This window comes from Cryptomeria japonica, chromosome 10 (assembly GCF_030272615.1).
Source record: "Cryptomeria japonica chromosome 10, Sugi_1.0, whole genome shotgun sequence".
Classification (NCBI taxonomy): Eukaryota; Viridiplantae; Streptophyta; class Pinopsida; order Cupressales; family Cupressaceae; genus Cryptomeria; species Cryptomeria japonica.
In genome coordinates, this window is record NC_081414.1 from 913,976,193 (window position 1) to 913,993,812 (window position 17,620).

The following is a 17,620-nucleotide window of genomic DNA, read 5'->3' on the forward strand; positions in this document are numbered from 1 at the left end:
TTTAAAGTGCTGCACACCCCTCATCTTTCACGCATGGAATTCTAGATTGCCAGTGCCCTATCATATGGAAAATCTCTAAAATTATACTGGGTTACAAACAACCTCAAGCAAGTTTCCAAATTCTTGTCTAATTTGTTTTTGATCTTTGATTTCAAAAACCCTAATGCACTGAAAACTCTCTCATCTTCCACCGACCCCAATATCATTGTTTGACATAAATCAACAAGTTTCAAATATTCTGGTATTGCAATATGCAATGCTTCACTTTGATCTATCCTTTTCCAAAGCCTTGTGATTGATCCAGGTTCAAATGGATTCTCCAAGTTAACCAACTGCTATTTCATAACCAATGCAAACTGTTTACATTGTTTTCTTAGATGATCTGAATTTAAAATTCCTTCTATTGGCTGTCCATTGCAATATGCATCTTTTGAAAATGTCAATATCAATTCCTCTAGTTTTTTATGAAACATCTTTGCGTCATTTGGATTATCTCCAATTGAATGCCAAAATTGAGGATACACACAACCCATGGCTTCAAGTATTTCTTCTCAAGGGAATCTTTCACGAATCTCAGTTGAAAGTTCATATGCAATAGACTTCAAATTATCACTAACAGATTTAATAATCCTATCAAAATCTTCCTTTTTAACTGGTAGTGCTTTGCCTCACTTGCCCGTCTTAGATTGGTGCAATGGTGTCTGAAATCCTTTTACAAAGACACATAACTCATTTTTTGTATTGAAATGTAAAAAAATTTCAGCATGATTCAAATCTGTAATTATCTACCACCTAAAAAAGTTTGGGCTTCGCCCTATTAGATCTGAATATAAACCATCCAGGCTCAAGCATGTCATTTTACGTAGAGTGCTATACTCATTGATATACATAGTTCTATCTTGGGCTTTCTTAATAAGTTTGTTCATTGAATCCAGCATGGGGAGAAGACTAGCTAAAGTTAACAGAGTCTCTATATCACTTAACTTATGTAAGAGATCAGGAGCTTTGTCTACTATGAGGCGTTGCTCATACATTAGTCCGATCAAGGATTGATATTCTGTTAGAACTCGTTCCGCTAGTCCATGCAAGGAGATCCATCTAGTCTCAACATCCCTGAGAAGCTTGTTTCCTCCTGTTACTCCCTTAGCAAAAATCTGAAATTCTGCAAAACATTCAGGATTTCGCCAGAAGTATGAGTGGAGCTCGTGGACCAAATCTTCAACTTTTGACACTATAGGGAAATTGCTTACTATTATATATGCTAAATTCATTCGATGGGCCATGCAGTGAATGCCAACCATGTATGGTGCAATACTAGTTTCTAATCTTGCGCAAAGACCAGTCCTTTGACCTTGCATTACTGCAGCTCCAACACACACCAACTTCTTGGCAATTGTCAAGTCATCCATACTAGAAATTTCATTCAAAGATTTCTTAACTTCCAAATATAAATTTTATGTTGTTGAATTGCTCCTCATTTTATGAACATAGAGTAGATGAGCTCGGCGAACGTGTTCTTTTACGGTATACACATGCATACAAACCCAAGCAGTGTTATCTACCACAGTAACTTCATCTATGGATAGTGAAATGAAATTTGACTCTTTTACACTCTGTTGTAAATTTTGCTTTTCCACCTCAGCGAGATAGTTTGCCATTTCCCATCCAGCATTTATTTACAAACGTGGCCTAGGATAGTGAGTAACATTCAAAAAAGATAATAAATTACTAAATTATGGGAAATCTTTCATAGGACGCCCTCTCGACATAATATGAAAAACAACACTCATCTGAACAGTTTTGCCAGGTTTGCATCTTTTGCTGCATGTTCAAGCCCAGCCTTGATTGTATTTCCAAATCCACTATTACCAATCAGTGTCGTTTTGTGGTTATGCTCTTCATATTCCGCGACATACTTAACATGAAGACATTCTTCCTTTGATTTCCATCTTACTACTCATGTTTCCTTTCCGTCTATGATCTGTTTTTCATAAACCTTACCAATATGCTTATCTATGGTGTCAAGCTTTAGCCGCATCTTCTTCTCTCTTTTAGTTTTCTAGTGACAAATCTTACACCTGCATTCTGTTGGTTGTTCATCATTGTTTGGGACTGGTTCAATGAATGGGTACTTTGCTACCCAATCAATCTTAAAACTCCTTGTCATCTCCCACTCTCACCCCATATTTACTTTCCTTTTTCTTTTCTTCCTACCAACATCATCTTCAGTACTAGCATTTGCATCCGAGTGAATTATCTCATTATGTGTATCCCTTAGAACATCTTCTGCCCTGTCGGTATTGTCATCCTCATTTGATGCATTTAACTCAATGAAAATCCCACCTTGTGGTGGTGGTGAGCTACTGTGAATGGGTTCTGCAACTGCAGAGGTTGATGGACCAGAAACTTTGCCAATTCCAAAAAAAGACTCTGTGGTACTATCTTTAAGTTTAATTTTTGGGTGTTTTGATGGCCTCCCAATCCCTTGAGTTTCACTGCCCTGAGGAGTCTTACCCTTGTTCTAACATCCCAATCCCTTCACCACCCTGAGGTGTCTCACCCATGTCTGACTGTGACATCTTGAGTCTTGACCTCTCACTACGAATTAAAAGTTAAAACTAATACTATCAAGTATGAAGAAATGATTACTCACCTTTATGCCTTCTCAATTCTCTGAATCAAGAATCAGGAATGAATGCTTGGGCCTGTGTTGCAGGATTGTAACTCTGGCCCTTCACCCTACAATGAACTTCGACTTTCCAACTCAATTTGCGGAATGCGAATCGAGACTCGAGACTCTGAGAGCTCCCAATTTACTAATCAGACACGAACAAATTGTAGGAAAGAGTGTAAGAAATAGTATATTTATAGCAATCCATGATTGCATTTTTGGCGAATTGCGCGAGGCTCGAGCATCGCAATTGCCAATAAACATTTAATTTAATTGCATTTTTGGTGAATTGCGTGGGCGTGCAATGAAAATTTAATTTAAGTGGTGTGAAATGGGTCCTCGAATGCTTATAATGTTTTAATTGATATTGGCAAATTTGGCCGACACGTGCAATGAACATTTAATTTACCATTGGCGAATTAGGTCCTGGGTATGTGGTCGTTTTACTATTGCTGGCAAATAGTGGAGGTGATCTAATACCCATGTCCGAGTGATTCCAAGTGAATATTATGGGCATGCATGTCGATGGTGTGTGCTCAATGGTGAAACCAAGTTACAAATATTTACATTGTTCTTTAAAATTCTGGGCGATTTGACCACGATTGTGCCTCTCACTATTCGCGCGGAATTCGCCAATTGGCAAAGATTCACCACTAAAAAACTCTTTGTTAATTTGTAATAGTATAGGAATCATTTGTAAGGCCGAGTAAACCTCATGTATATAGGAAGTATGTAATGGTAGCATGTAGGTTCATATTTGTCATTAGCTAAAAATTGTCATGCCATCTTTTGGGCAGGATTGTAAATATGTGAAAAGTATAGAATTTTGGATGTTTCATTATTAGATCATCATATTAAGTATGTGTAAAGAACCAACAAGTTGTATGTATGAATTCATTATGGAAATAGATTTGGGCAGCAAGTTAATTATTTATGTGTTAACACATGTATATGTAGCTAGATCTATGTTGTAATGTAGAAAGATGCAATGGTGTACTTTCATGTATATACGAATGCAATGTAGTTAGTTGAAGAATTCTGAAATGTATAGACCACACATGATTAAGAGCTCATTAGTATCATGTCTATAACAAACAATTGATGCATGGTTGGAACTATAATCATTAAAGAGTATAAGTGGATTTAGTATGCATTATGTGTTTGGGCAGCAATAGGAACATTATATTTGGTAGTATTAGTTCACCCTTAGCATGTAGAAGCAAGTTTCCTGCAACATGTAAGCATGTAGATTGTAGGATTGTTGATTGTGAATCTAATGTATGGATTAATAATCATGAAGTTAGTAAGTAAGTAAGTGGTGACATCAATATACCCTAAGTAACTATTTGAGACTTTGTAAAAATGTTTTTGCTTGTGTCAAAATATAGCTAGACATTTCATGTAAGATTCAACTAAGATGATTTAAGTGTATTAATTTGTGCTCTCACTTCCTAGATAAGGTTAGATGGAAACATATTAGTTAAACAATTTTTTTTTACTCAATTTCTAGGTTGTTAGTGTGACTTTCTTGGGGTCGTTGGCGGGCGCATCACAATTTGGCTTTTGTGGCATCCCAGAACCAAACCTTCCTTTGCCTTATTTCTTATTTTCCCCGATCGACTGATCAATCATATAAAGTTTAATTCAATCATAGCATCAAAATTATCTTAAGAGGCCCCACCCCCTTGTAACATTGGCATATCGCTAATTTTTTGAACTCAGTCCCTCACATTTTGTAGTCCCAAATGCTCTTTGTTTGTGGATTGTCTATTATGATGATATGAGTAAGTTTTCTCATAAGGGGCTTCCACTCGTCTTCAGTATTAGTCGATCTCACTTATTAGGAACTTTGCACACACTTGTTCAAATTCTTCTTCAATTCCTATCTAGGTTATGTTGATATGTGGCGACTGATCAACAAAGTACTGTACACTCAGCACGTATCCTTGCCGTTTTTGTTGTTGATGAAAACCAACATTGTAATAAAACCCTAAAAAGGCTGACTTTGTTTGTTGCCCTAAAAATGCATGTTATAAGTGGCTGGGATGCTTAAGGCATTGTAATGTTGATGTACTATTTTTGCTGGATAATAAGAAAGATTGAACGACTGTGTATGGTGGACGTAACCCATTCTGGGTGAACCACGTTAAATCTCTGTGTTATCTGTGTCCTGTTTTATTCCTTTATCTATTGTATTTAAATCTGCATATAATTGTTAGTTCATATTTGCTTCAGATTTGCTTGAAACCCTAATAATTGGTATCAGAGCGAAGTTTTTTGCAAATTGGCAGGACTTTTAGATTTGAGTGGGAGCAATGGAGGATTCCAAATTCAAGGTCGAAAAGTTTAACGGCTAGAATTATCAGTTATGGAAAATGCAGATGGAGGATTACCTGTATCAAAAGGATTTGTGGTGGCCATTAGAAGGAAAGGCAAAGAAAGTGACCACAATGTCAGATGAAGAATGGGACATTTTAGATAGAAAGGCATTGGGATCCATTTGATTGTGCCTTGCACCATCTGTAGCTTTCAATATAACAGAAGCAAAAACAACTGTAGATTTGATGGCAACATTGGCTATGCTGTATGAGAAACCCTTGGCTTCAAATAAGGTATTTCTTATGAAGCATTTGTTTAGTTTGAAAATGAGTGAGGGAGTATCTGTAGCAGAGCACTTAAATGAATTTAATACAATTACCAGTCAATTGTCTTCGGTAAAAATTACTTTTGCAGAAGAGGTTAGGGCTCTCTTGATTTTATGTTCTTTGCCAAAAAGCTGGAATAGCTTGGTTATGGCTGTAAGTAACACTATCTCTGAAAAAAATACTTTGGTATTTGATGATATTGTTGGTGTTATCCTAAGTGAGGAAATGCGAAGGAAAAGCACAAGTGAGACTCCAACATCATCAAGTAGTGTTTTGAATGTGGAGAATAGAGGAAGATCAAAGGAAAGAGGAAAAGGCCCTTGGAATGAGAAGTCATGAGGGAAGTCAAAGAAAGGACACTCTCAATCTAGAGGAAAGAAAGATTGCTGGTACTGTGGAAAACCTGGTCATCTAAAGAAAGACTATTGGTCTCAGAAAAACAAAGGAGACAAAAATGAAAATGATAGTAAGGAAGCTAATATTGCAAGTAATACTTTACAAGATGGTTTAATCTTATGTTTGGATAATGTTAATGATTCTTGGGTAATAGATTCTAGGGCTTCATTTCATGCTACACCCCATAGAAAATATTTTCTAGATTATGTTCAAGGTGATTTTGGACAGGTATATTTGGGTGATGATGAGCCCTGTCAAATTGTTGGAAAATGAAAGATAATGATCAAGTTGCAGAATGGTAATGACTAGTTTCTGCAGGAGGTAAGACATGTTCCTAACTTAAGAAGAAATTTAATTTCTACAGGGCAACTAGGTAGTGAAGGCTACATAGTTACCTTCTCAGACAGTATCTAGAAGGTCAGTAAAGGATCATTAGTAGTAGCTAAAGGTACGAAGGTAGGCACATTATATCTGTGTACTAGTAACACTTACTCTACCTTAGTTGCTATAGATAAAGTTACTGAAGGGACAACAACAATAGATGTAGCAAGAACAGATTCGATAATGTGGCACCATAGGCTTGGGCACATGAGTGAGAAAGAGATGAAAATCCTTCACTCCAAAAATCTATTGCCAGGACTAAAGAAGAGTGATTTAGAGTTCTGTGAAAATTGTGTTTATGGCAAACAGAAAAGAGTCAGATTTCTCAAGGTTGGGAAAGAGAAGAAGAGTGAGAAGTTAGAGCTTGTGCATTCAGATGTATGGGGACCGACTCAGGTATCATCTCTTGGTGGCTCTTGCTATTATGTTATTTTTATTGATGACTCAACCAGAAAAACATGGGTATATTTCCTAAAACAAAAATCAAATGTTTTTGAAACTTTTAAGAAATGCAAAGCTTTGGTTGAGAATAAGACAGGAAAAAGGTTGAAGTGTCTCAGATCGGATAATGGAGGTGAGTATTGCAGCAAGGCATTTGAAGATTACTGCTCCTTAAATGGGATTAGAAAGCAGAAGACAGTTCCAGGAACTCCACAGGAAAATGGTGTGTCAAAGAGAATGAATAGGATTATCATGGAACGCGTGAGGAGCATGAGATTGCAAGCTGGATTGCCCTTACATTTTTGGGCAGATGTTGTACATACTGCTATCTATTTGATAAATAGAGGACCTTCAACCCCTTTGGATGGTGGTATTCTAGAGGAGGCATGGACTGGTAAAAAGGTAAATTATTCTTTTATGAAAATCTTTGGTTGTGAAGCTTTTGTCCATGTTGATAAAGAAAACAGAACCAAGCTTGATGCTAAATCTCAGAAATGTACCTTCATTGGATATGGGATAGATGAATATGCCTATCGGTTATGGGATTTTGAAAATAAGAAAATAACTAGAAGTAGAGATGTTATATTCAATGAGAAGGTTATGTATAAAGAACAGATGCAGGAAAAGAAGCATGAATAGGACAAGCAAGAATATGTGGTGTTGGATGAGTTTCCTGAAAATGAAATGCCATAGGTACCTGATGCTCAACAACAATAGAATATCCCACAAACTCCTGCAAGTGTTAGATGTTCTACGAGGTCAAGTAGACCCCCTGAAAGATTTTATCCTTCTTTGTATTCTATATTATTAATAGATTCTGGTGAACTAGAAGAATATGAAGAAGCAATGCAGGTGGATGCCAAACAACAGTGGGAGCTAGGCATGAAAGAGGAGATGGACTCCTTGATGAAAAATAAGACTTGGGACTTAGTCCTTTTACCTACAGAAAAAAGAGCCTTGCCTAACAAATGAGTTTATCGGCTAAAGGAGGAGGAAGGAGGTCAGAAAAGATATAAGGCCAGACTTGTGGTAAAAGGTTTTGCATAGAAAAAGGGTATAGATTATGATGAAATATTTTCTCCAGTTGTAAAAATGACTTCAATTAGAACTGTACTTAGTCTTGTGGTTGCAGATGATTTACATCTTGAACAATTAGATGTGAAAACAACTTTTCTCCATGGAGATTTGGAGGAGGAAATTTACATGTTGCAACCACAAGGATATGAGGTCAAAGGTAAGGAGAACTTGGTGTGGAGGTTGAAGAAAAGTTTGTATGGCCTAAAGCAAGCACCCCGACAATGGTATTTAAAATTTGATAGCTTCATGGTTGAACACAATTATCATAGATGTCATTATGATCATTGTGTATATTTTAAGAGATTGGATAATGGCAGTTATATTATCCTATTTCTTTATGTTGATGACATGCTTGTTGTTGGGTCTAACATGGAACACATAAATGATCTTAAACATAAATTAGCCAGGTCATTTGCTATGAAGGATTTGGGTGTAGCTAAGAAAATTTTGGGCATGAGGATTACATGGGATAGAAAACATAGAACCTTGAATTTGTCCCAAAGTGAGTATATAAAGAAGGTGTTGAAAAGATTTAACATGTAGGATGCAAAAGCAATTAGTACACCTTTGGCTAGTCATTTCAAATTGACTAAGGAGATGTACCCAAAGGCACAGGAAGAGGTAAAGAAAATGTCTAACATCCCGTATTCATCAGCTATTGGCAGTCTGATGTATGCAATGGTATGCACAAGGGCAGATATTGCACATGTAGTGGGAGTTGTGAGCAGGTTTATGAGCAATCCGGGTATGGAACATTGTAATGTTGTGAAATGGATCCTTTGGTATTTGAAAGGAACCACTACAAAGGCATTATGTTTCAAAGGATCTAATGCTGCTCTAAGTGGATTTGTTGAATCTGATCTGGCAAGTGATATTGATTCACGGAGGAGCACTACAGGGTATGCTTTTGCTATAGGGGGAACTGTAGCCAGTTGGATTTCTAGGTCGTAAAAGGTTGTTGCACTTTCAACCACTGAAGCTGAGTATGTTGCTGCTACAGAAGCCAGCAAGGAGATGATTTGGTTACAATGTTTTCTGGAGGAATTGGGTCAGACACAGGAGGATCGCCCATTGTATACTGATAGCCAGAGTGCCATTCATCTTGCAAAGAACTCTGCTTTTCATTCAAGCACAAAGCACATTCAGCTCAGGTACCACTTCATCCAGACTGTTTTGGAGGAGGGTAAGTTACGGCTTGAGAAAATTCACACAAGTGAGAATCCTGTCGATATGTTCATGAAGGCAGTTCCATAGGAGAAGCTGATTTCTTCATCAATTTATGTTGGTCTTCTTGATTGATAATTGTGGAATTTATACCAGTCGAGTCCTAGTGTGTTTATCCAACAGATGTTGCATGTACAGTGGTGTCATGTAGTATCAGTCTCCAAGTGGGAGATTGTTGATATGTGGCGACTGATCAGCAAAGTACTGTACACTCAGCACGTATCCTTGCCGACTTTGTTTGTTGCCCTAAAAATGCATGTTATAAGCAATTGGGATGCTTAAGGCATTGTAATGTTGATGTACTATTTTTGCTAGATAAAAAGAAAGATTGGATGGCTGTGTATGGTGGACGTAACCCATTCTGGGTTAACCACGTTAAATCTCTGTGTTATCTGTGTCTTGTTTTATTCCTTTATCTTTTGTATTTAAATCTGCATATAATTGTTAGTTCATATTTGCTTTAGATCTACTTGAAACCCTAACAGGTTGATAGCCTGATGATGATAAATTCAGTTTTCAAAGCACTCATTGGGCGGTGATGTGAACAAGTACTATGTACTAAAACACATTTAATGCAAATTAAATCATAAGAGGGGAACAATGCAAATGAATTTTCCAAGAAGGAATGCCAGATTTTTATGGCAAGTAGGATGGTACGATAAGCCACTAAAATTAATTGAGTTAATTTCTCAAGGAACTTATAGAGCTGCCACCTTTCGTGTGAGCTCCATTTTACATTCTAGGTGGCAAAAAAAGGAGTCAAAGACAAGAGTGGATTTCAAGCACTCTTTGCAAGACAATTCAGCTCAAGTAAGAGATTATGTCTTCTCATTCCTTGTTTTTCTAGATAAAATAATTAGGTCTTAGGAAAGGTTTTCAAGGAAAAATCCTCTCAATAATGTATTTGAACTCTTTCCCTTGATGCACCCTACTTTTCCCGCCATTCGTTCTATTCCTTGTAATATTTTTAGAAACCTTAGTTTTCCTTCTAATACGTGCAATGAAGATTAGAGCATCCCCTTGTAAAGAAAGTGAATTAGAGAATGTGAGAGATACAAACATGGGAAAATCTAGCCTAAGTGAAGTTTTGAAAAGGTTGCAAAGATGATACACTTCCCTTGTTGCACAGAGGGTGGTTGATGGTGGATTATTAAGAGAAGGATGTTACCCACTTGTAATTACATGTCCAAAATTAGTCATGGAATGCGGTTGGAACTATCATGACGACTCTCATGAAGTTAGAGGTACAAACGACATTGTAATAGCATAGATAGATTTTGAGATGATGGCTAATGTGTTACAAATCCCAGACATGGAATAATATGTGGACCTAACAATGCAATATGGATGGGAGTATTTTTAGAATCATGCAGATTGGTGCCTCACCTAGCTACCCCAAATATGCTTGGAAGTTGTGAGAAAAGGCAAGTCAAAGCTCCCCCCATGAATTAAAAAACAAATATTTTCAAAAGTGATATTGCTTATGTGATTGTGTTATTGTACAGGGCAACTAGGAGACCTAGCACAAAATACTTTAAAGAATGGATGTGCAAGTTTTTATTAGCAATTTGTTCTGAAGATGAATTTGTAGATTGAGCATCACTGATGAGTAATATTTTGCATGAGGAATTGATTAGCTACCACAAAAGGTGGGAATTCCATTTATGGTATGTGTTGTTCTATATACTTGTTGGTAGCAAGATGACTTGGCTAGGGTTAGTTATCGATGGATCACTAGTAGAACGTAGACCTATTTATGAATGCTTTCACTAGTTACAGGAGGATATGGTCATGAAGGACTTTCCCCATGTTTACAATGCATTCTTCATGATCCTAATGCGAAAAATCGAGGGGTCTCTTGAGAAAACAATATCTATGGAAGCTACTGCCCTGGTAATGCAATTTGGTAATTTTTACATATATATGAAAGTGCTCCTTTGAAGCTACCCATGTATGCTTCGGATTATATCATCTTTCTAGAATTGTGTCACCAAAAGGCATTTGTAAATATCAAATATTCAAGCTTGAAGAAGAAAGGGTATTCTTTCCCTTTATCCTTGTCTTATTTCTCTTGCAAAAGTAATGAGGTTGCAAAGAGCACACACAAATTGTTGTTGGAGTTTGGTTTTTTCATTATTTGCCTTTGAGAAGTAATTTTGACACCAAGGGTTATGCTTGGGAAAATATTTATGGCTCAACTTCGTACCTCCATGTCCCTCAATTGGAAGATTTATGGGAAGACTGTCAGGATGATAGAGAAGTCTAGAGGAGGGATTTCATGCGATTGATGTAGTGGAGAAAGTGATTGCTTTCAATGTTCCTCTCCCAATTTCAGATGATGAAACACATGATGGCTTAGACTTAATTGATGAGTCCTACTACAATGCAACCATGATGCCTTTACCTTTGATTCAATGGTCTCAAGAGGAAGCGACAAATATCAACATCCACACCTTCGATGTTTTTAAGAGAACCCGACAATGGTTAGAAAATAAGGTTCAAGTCTCATGTTGTCTTTCCTTTGCAAAAGGGAAATCCATCAGCATAAAAGAGCTCATCTCAAAGCTCTGAGGGTACCAAGACCACAACCGAAGCTAGAGCGACTTCACACAAGTCGAGCTCCCAATCTGGAGGAGATGAGGAACCCTCAGAGGACCAAGCTAAATTGAAGTGAATTTGTGAAGAAAGCATCACCAGCAGTGATAAATTTGAGAAACTCCCCCCCCGCCCTCAAGAAAAGATATAAAATCTTGGCGATTTTTTTTATTTTTGATAAAAATAATAATTTTTATTGGCAAATCTTTTAATTTTAAAAAAAAACTATTAATTTTATTGGAGATTTTTTTTACAACAAAATTTGTTGGTAGAAAATCTTGGTGAATCTTAGAAAATAATGAGTATGCATTAATTACTATTGCAAATAATTTCATTTAAAAAAAAAATTCTTATAGAAAAGTAGAGTCCTATGGTGGAAATCATTAATGAGTTTAAAGGGTAGACACTACTTTAAGTTACTGCCATTAATTTAAATTATTCTAATAGCCCTCTTTGTATTTTGTCAGATAAAATTTTCTTAAAATTTGTAATACTCATGGGGCCCAAAATTATTTTTATGCCATTGATTTCCATTGAGGTAAAAAATTGAAAAGCAACTCAACCCCAATGAGCATTACAACTTTTAGGTACAATTTACCTCTGTTAGGATTCCCACAGATACTGAGAGGGGGGGGTAAATCAGTATCTAACCAGTTAATAGATTTTCTCAACTTAAAACATGTAGAGCATATTAATACAGTGTACCGGTAAATAGAAAGTAATGCAATAAACAGAGATAAAAACAACCACATGAAAAACACACCATAACACAAGGATTTAACAAGGAAACCCAGTGTGGGAAAAACCTCGGTGGGATTTGTGACCCACAATATTCACTTACTGGCCAATAAGAGAATATTACTGCTACAAGAGGGGCCTGCACATGCAGGAAGGCCAATTGCCTAGAGCTCACTGCTCAAATACAAAATAGGAAGTCTCACTGACTTACACAATGGATTATATAAATCTAGTGTCTTGTACTACTTCAAAGTAGCATCTATAATGCCAGATCCAGTACTGGTTTCTGCTATGCTTCTTACATAAACCCTTAACCTATAATTTGCATAATAGGTCTGCCTTATTTCGCCTACTTACATTCTTCTTACACAAAATGTTCTACAATTATCTCTCTTATATAAGAGTCATTTTACAACTTGCCAAGTCGGCTTACAATGATTTTACAAATAATAAACAAAATATATTACAACAAAAATCTTGTCGGCCTCTGTGTCGGTATGCTTCCTTTCACTGTCGGTACCGGTGATCTGAGTGCCGGTGTAGAGTCTGATCTTGCTAGTGCTGGTGGAATGCCTTGCTGGTGTCATAGGATTGTAAGGTTGCCATCAATGACAAAACCTTCAATCACCTACAATGTCTCATTAGAGTGTGCATATGCCAACAATCTCCCCCTTTGGCATTGATGGCAACACTCATGAGAAAATTTCAAAAGTGTATCCAAAACTTGTAATCCAAAAATTGTTTCCAAAAATGTGTACCAAAAATATATGAGCTCCCCCTGAGCAAATAAGTCTTTTGTAGATTATTTTCTCATACTACTACTCCCCCTTTGGCATCAATGACAAAGGTTGTCAAGGTGTCAATAGAGTTTGTAGTTTTTCTGTCTCAGCCTTGTAACTGGGTGTTTACAATTTGAAAAAGATGCGCCAAAACTAGATTTATGCTTTCCATAAACTTCTTACTATCTTTTATTGTTGCCTCTGTTCTTTGAACTGTACCGGTGAGGTACTGCATATGCTCTACTGGTGTTTTCTTTCCTTGTACTAATGCCTCAGATATTTCCTTCCTCAAGAATGCTAGATAGTCCAATCTTGGACTTAGTCTTAGTCTCAGATTTTTAGCCTTGTTTATTATTCTCTCCTTTTCTTTCTCTAGCTTCAGTAACTCTTCCTCAAAACTTGTTATCTTTTGCTCAAAAACTGATAATTTATCAAGTGAATTAACAAAATTGTCAACAAGTTTATTTATTTCTTCTTGTACCTTGCTCATTTTCTTATCTATGTCAACTGTTAAAAAGTTTGTCTTGAAAGTATCTTTGTATAGAGTTTTAAATTCCTTCAATGAGTTGCATAGTTCCAGTAGAAGTGTGTCAAATTCCCTAGTACACTTCTTTATTTGATCATAATTTTTTTTTGTTTTTCAATTTCCAACCTATCTTTGAATGGTTGTTCCTTTATTTGTTCAACTGTCACTATGTTGTCAGTAATATACTTTGACAAAGTGTCAAGTTGACTCAAAGAATCCTTATTATCTATGTTGCATTTTGGAGCCATCATCTTCAAAATTGGGATTGTCTCATCTATAGCTTTATAAGCTTGTGAACTACAATCAGTTATTTTCTTCAAAGAATCTAAAAAAACTTCAGTTACATTGGTTGATTTTTAATCTGTTGAGGAGGAACCAACATTCTGAATTTCGTCGGTGGAGGAAGTGACCATGCTTGTAGTGACCTCTGGTAGGTTAGTCTGTGTTTCCATTTCCTTAAGCAAGGGTTTTTGTTTCTCTCCTGTTGCCGGTGGCACTATTTCCACATGAACCTGTTCCTATTCCGGAGCCTGTTGCTTTGCTTGTCTCTCTGTCTGTTTCCCTGTGCTATTATCTTCAATTTTTCCTTCAGTGTTATCAATGTTGTCAGTTGCTGGTGGCTCACTAGCCATGTCAGTCTTACCAGTTGTGTCTTTATCTACCACAATGTTGATCTTTTGAGTATCAACATCAACTGTGTATAGTATCTCTGAATTAGGATTAGTATCCTCTTGTGATAAATCCATACTGTCATCTGCCGGTTGGTCCTGTTGTTGTTACCGGTGGAGTAATCAGAGGCGGTGGGAATAAGTTATCTTTTATTTTGATACTAGGAGGTCCACCAACCTTTCCTTTACCCTTATCTTTGTCCTTTTGATAGACTTTGATAGGCTTTGGGTTCCTATATTCTTCCTACTTTTCCTTCTCCACAAGGAATATATCCCATCCATTTTCTGTTTCTTTTGTTACCTCATTTACTCTTCCTGCCATTAGTGCAATATGCCAGTGTGCAGTAGAGAATACTGACCGGTTGACCTTTGCAATTAGATCATCTATTTCTTTTGGAGAGTTGACTGGGTAGACAACAAGTAATTTTTCAATTTTGATTTTCTTGTCAGGTTCTACAATAGATTGTCTTCTTGCTTCCAGTCTCTTGAATAATTCATCTGGTAGTTCATCTACAACTTGCATCAAAAAATTCTTATAGATATCTAGGTGTAAAATGACACTATTTTCAACTTGCTCTTTCTCATCTGCTGATAGTGTATTATATAAATTTTCTATGTTCTTGAGTTTTCCTTCTTCTTTGATTTCATCCTACAGTTTGTCAATCGGAGAAATATTCTGTTGAGTCTTTTTCTTCTTAGGTGTTAGCTTTTTCTTTGGGGTTGTCTTCTTTACCGGAGACCTCACTACTTGTTGTTTTTGTCTAGTTCTTCTAGGCGAGGGTGTGGATACCGGTGAAGGTTGTCTTTTCCTTCCAACTCTTTTAAATTCAGCTGGCTTGTCACTCTCTGAAGAAGTTGCTACCGGTGACAGGTGAGTTTCTGGTTGCTGTGCCTGTAACTCATCTTCAGTGATACCAGTTTGTTTCAGTACATCTTCTTTTATAGCCTTAGCCTGGCTTGAACCTCTCCTTACTGTTGCTTCTACTTTCTTTACTCTCTTCTTAGATTGAATTTGTCTTTCAATGGTCTCAACACTACCAAGTACGTCTTCCTTAGGTTCATTTGGTGCTTCCAGAAGGGCTTTAGCATATGTTTCAATGATGTGGTCATCAGTCTCATATCCCATTTCAGTAACCCAAATTGTTCTTGGGATAACTGCTTCCATCCAGATCTCATCCTTTTTAATCACAAAACATCTATCATCTTTGTATTTGTTTACAATTTCCTGTGGCAATCTGACTCTTTTGTTTATTCTGGCCTTCAGTGCTTGAAAATACTCATCAATATTCTTCTGTTTGCTTTCACCCATGTTGTTGAACAAGTTTGATAACTGTTTCCCTACCGGTATGTCAAGTCCAAGGTTCTTGATACCTATACCAGGCACTTGTTTGGTTATGTGTAGCATTAAGCATACAAGTAAGTTGCCAAATCTGAATGTTCCTTTTTTATCCTTCTTGATCTTCCCTAAATTGTCAATCAATTCATCCTTTAACCATTCACATACATCAATTTTTACATTATCCTTAACCATATCATGTGCACTTTTTATGCATAAACTGGAAACTGAGTTAAGTCGGTTTGCATGTGTTGCTTTGTAACCTAAAATCATGCTAACAAATCTCACATTTATGTTGGTCACATCATTAACTCTTAGAGACCTTATGTCAGATGTTGCACCAGCTAGGTTCATTACCAGGTCATTTGAGACCTTCTTTGTCTTGTCTGGTCTGTTATCGATGGAAGGTAAACCTGTTACAGCTTTCACAACTTCCTTGGTAATTTTATGAATTGAATCTAGCCAAAAGAATTCTCCATGTACCCTGCTCAATACTATCCTTATCACTTCCTTGGGGAATTCCGGAATGCAAAGGATCTCTGTACATTTCCAGAGTCATCACATATGACAGTTTTGTACATGTTTTTGACTTCTTCATCTCCTAATTCTTCTATATGGCAATGGATATAAATTCTAGGGTCTTCTGCAAAAACAACTCCTTTGGGAATTTGGGAAAAAGCACCTACATTGTCATCCTTTTTAGCTATCACAGGAACTAACTGAAATACGGGCCTAGGGTGTTTGATTACCTCTACCATAGTAGGGTTTTCTATGAATTCAGGTATAGAAGAGGATGCCATGATTATAAATACCTTTTTCTACCTTTGGAAGGATTGATTGCTGAAATGCTTTGCCTCTTTGCTTGAAATGCCTTAGATCTGGAAATTTCGAGCTCTTTGAATGTTTGAATGCTTGGTGAAGTGAAATGGAGCCAAAAAACATTAATTTATAATGTCAATCTTCCAACTACCATATTTAATGCATGTCGGTTAAGTAATCACTTAACATAACTGCCGGTATAGAAGTAATTTCAACTTCTTACCATCAGCCGAGGGAATAATAGCATATGTCTCATTGATTGCCAAACCCTCAAAGAAATTTCTTCAATTTGATGAAGAGACTCCTACCAGTGGTGTGCTGCTCTGTTCTCCTGGTGGAGTGTTGCTTGGTTCTACCGGTGGAGGAGTATTCCCAACACCATTTAGTTCTGATTTCCTGATCCATTGTTGCGAGAATTCCTGCTTAACTTCTTCAACTTTTTCTTTTCCTTTCAAACTAGAACCTTTGTTGTCTACCGGTGAGGACTTGCTTCTACAAAATTTAGCAATATGCCCAATTTTGTTACATGCATAACAAGTCACATTATTTCTCTGAATAGCCTTTTGATAACCTATGCCGGTTTGTATTCTGCATTGATTAGATAAGTGTCCAAATCTTCCACAAACATAACATCTCACATTGATTCTGCAATTCTCAGAGTTATGAACAACTTTGTTGCATTGTGAACATTGACCGGTGGGTGCATTGGTATTCTGATAGTTTCTAGATCTACATTCATTTTCTCTATGACCATACTTGTTACAGTTAAAGCATTTGCCATTGAATTTATAAGCAGTAGGTTGTCTTACCAGTTTGCTATGATCCTGTGTGTTTGCAGTACCGGAGCTTTCACCAACTTCAAAGCCAATTACACAAGTGTCACCTTTAGGTTTTTGATTCTTCAACAAGTTACCAAGTTCTTCTGAGCTTTTCTTGAATTTATCTTTATGTTGATTTGCAGTATCTAGTTCTCTTTCTAAGACTTCTTTCTGCCTCATCAGTTCATTTGAGTCATTCTGAGTGTGCATCAGATCTGTCTTCAACAAATAATTTTCATAGCTAAGTCTTGTGTTCTCATTTGCAACATCACTTAGTCTTCTAGTCAAATCTTCTTCAATCTTCTTTCTATCTTCAATTTCTTTACAAAATCTCATAGTCATATCCTGCATCTCATTCTTTGTTGTCATGTTCTCTTGTTTCAGCTTGTTTATCATATCATTAAGTGTTTCTTTTTCATTAATGTTCTCATTTTGCATCTTTTCACAAAGTTCTCTTCTCTTGTTTCTTGAAATAGTAAGATTTTCTTGAAGTGCTTGAATAATAT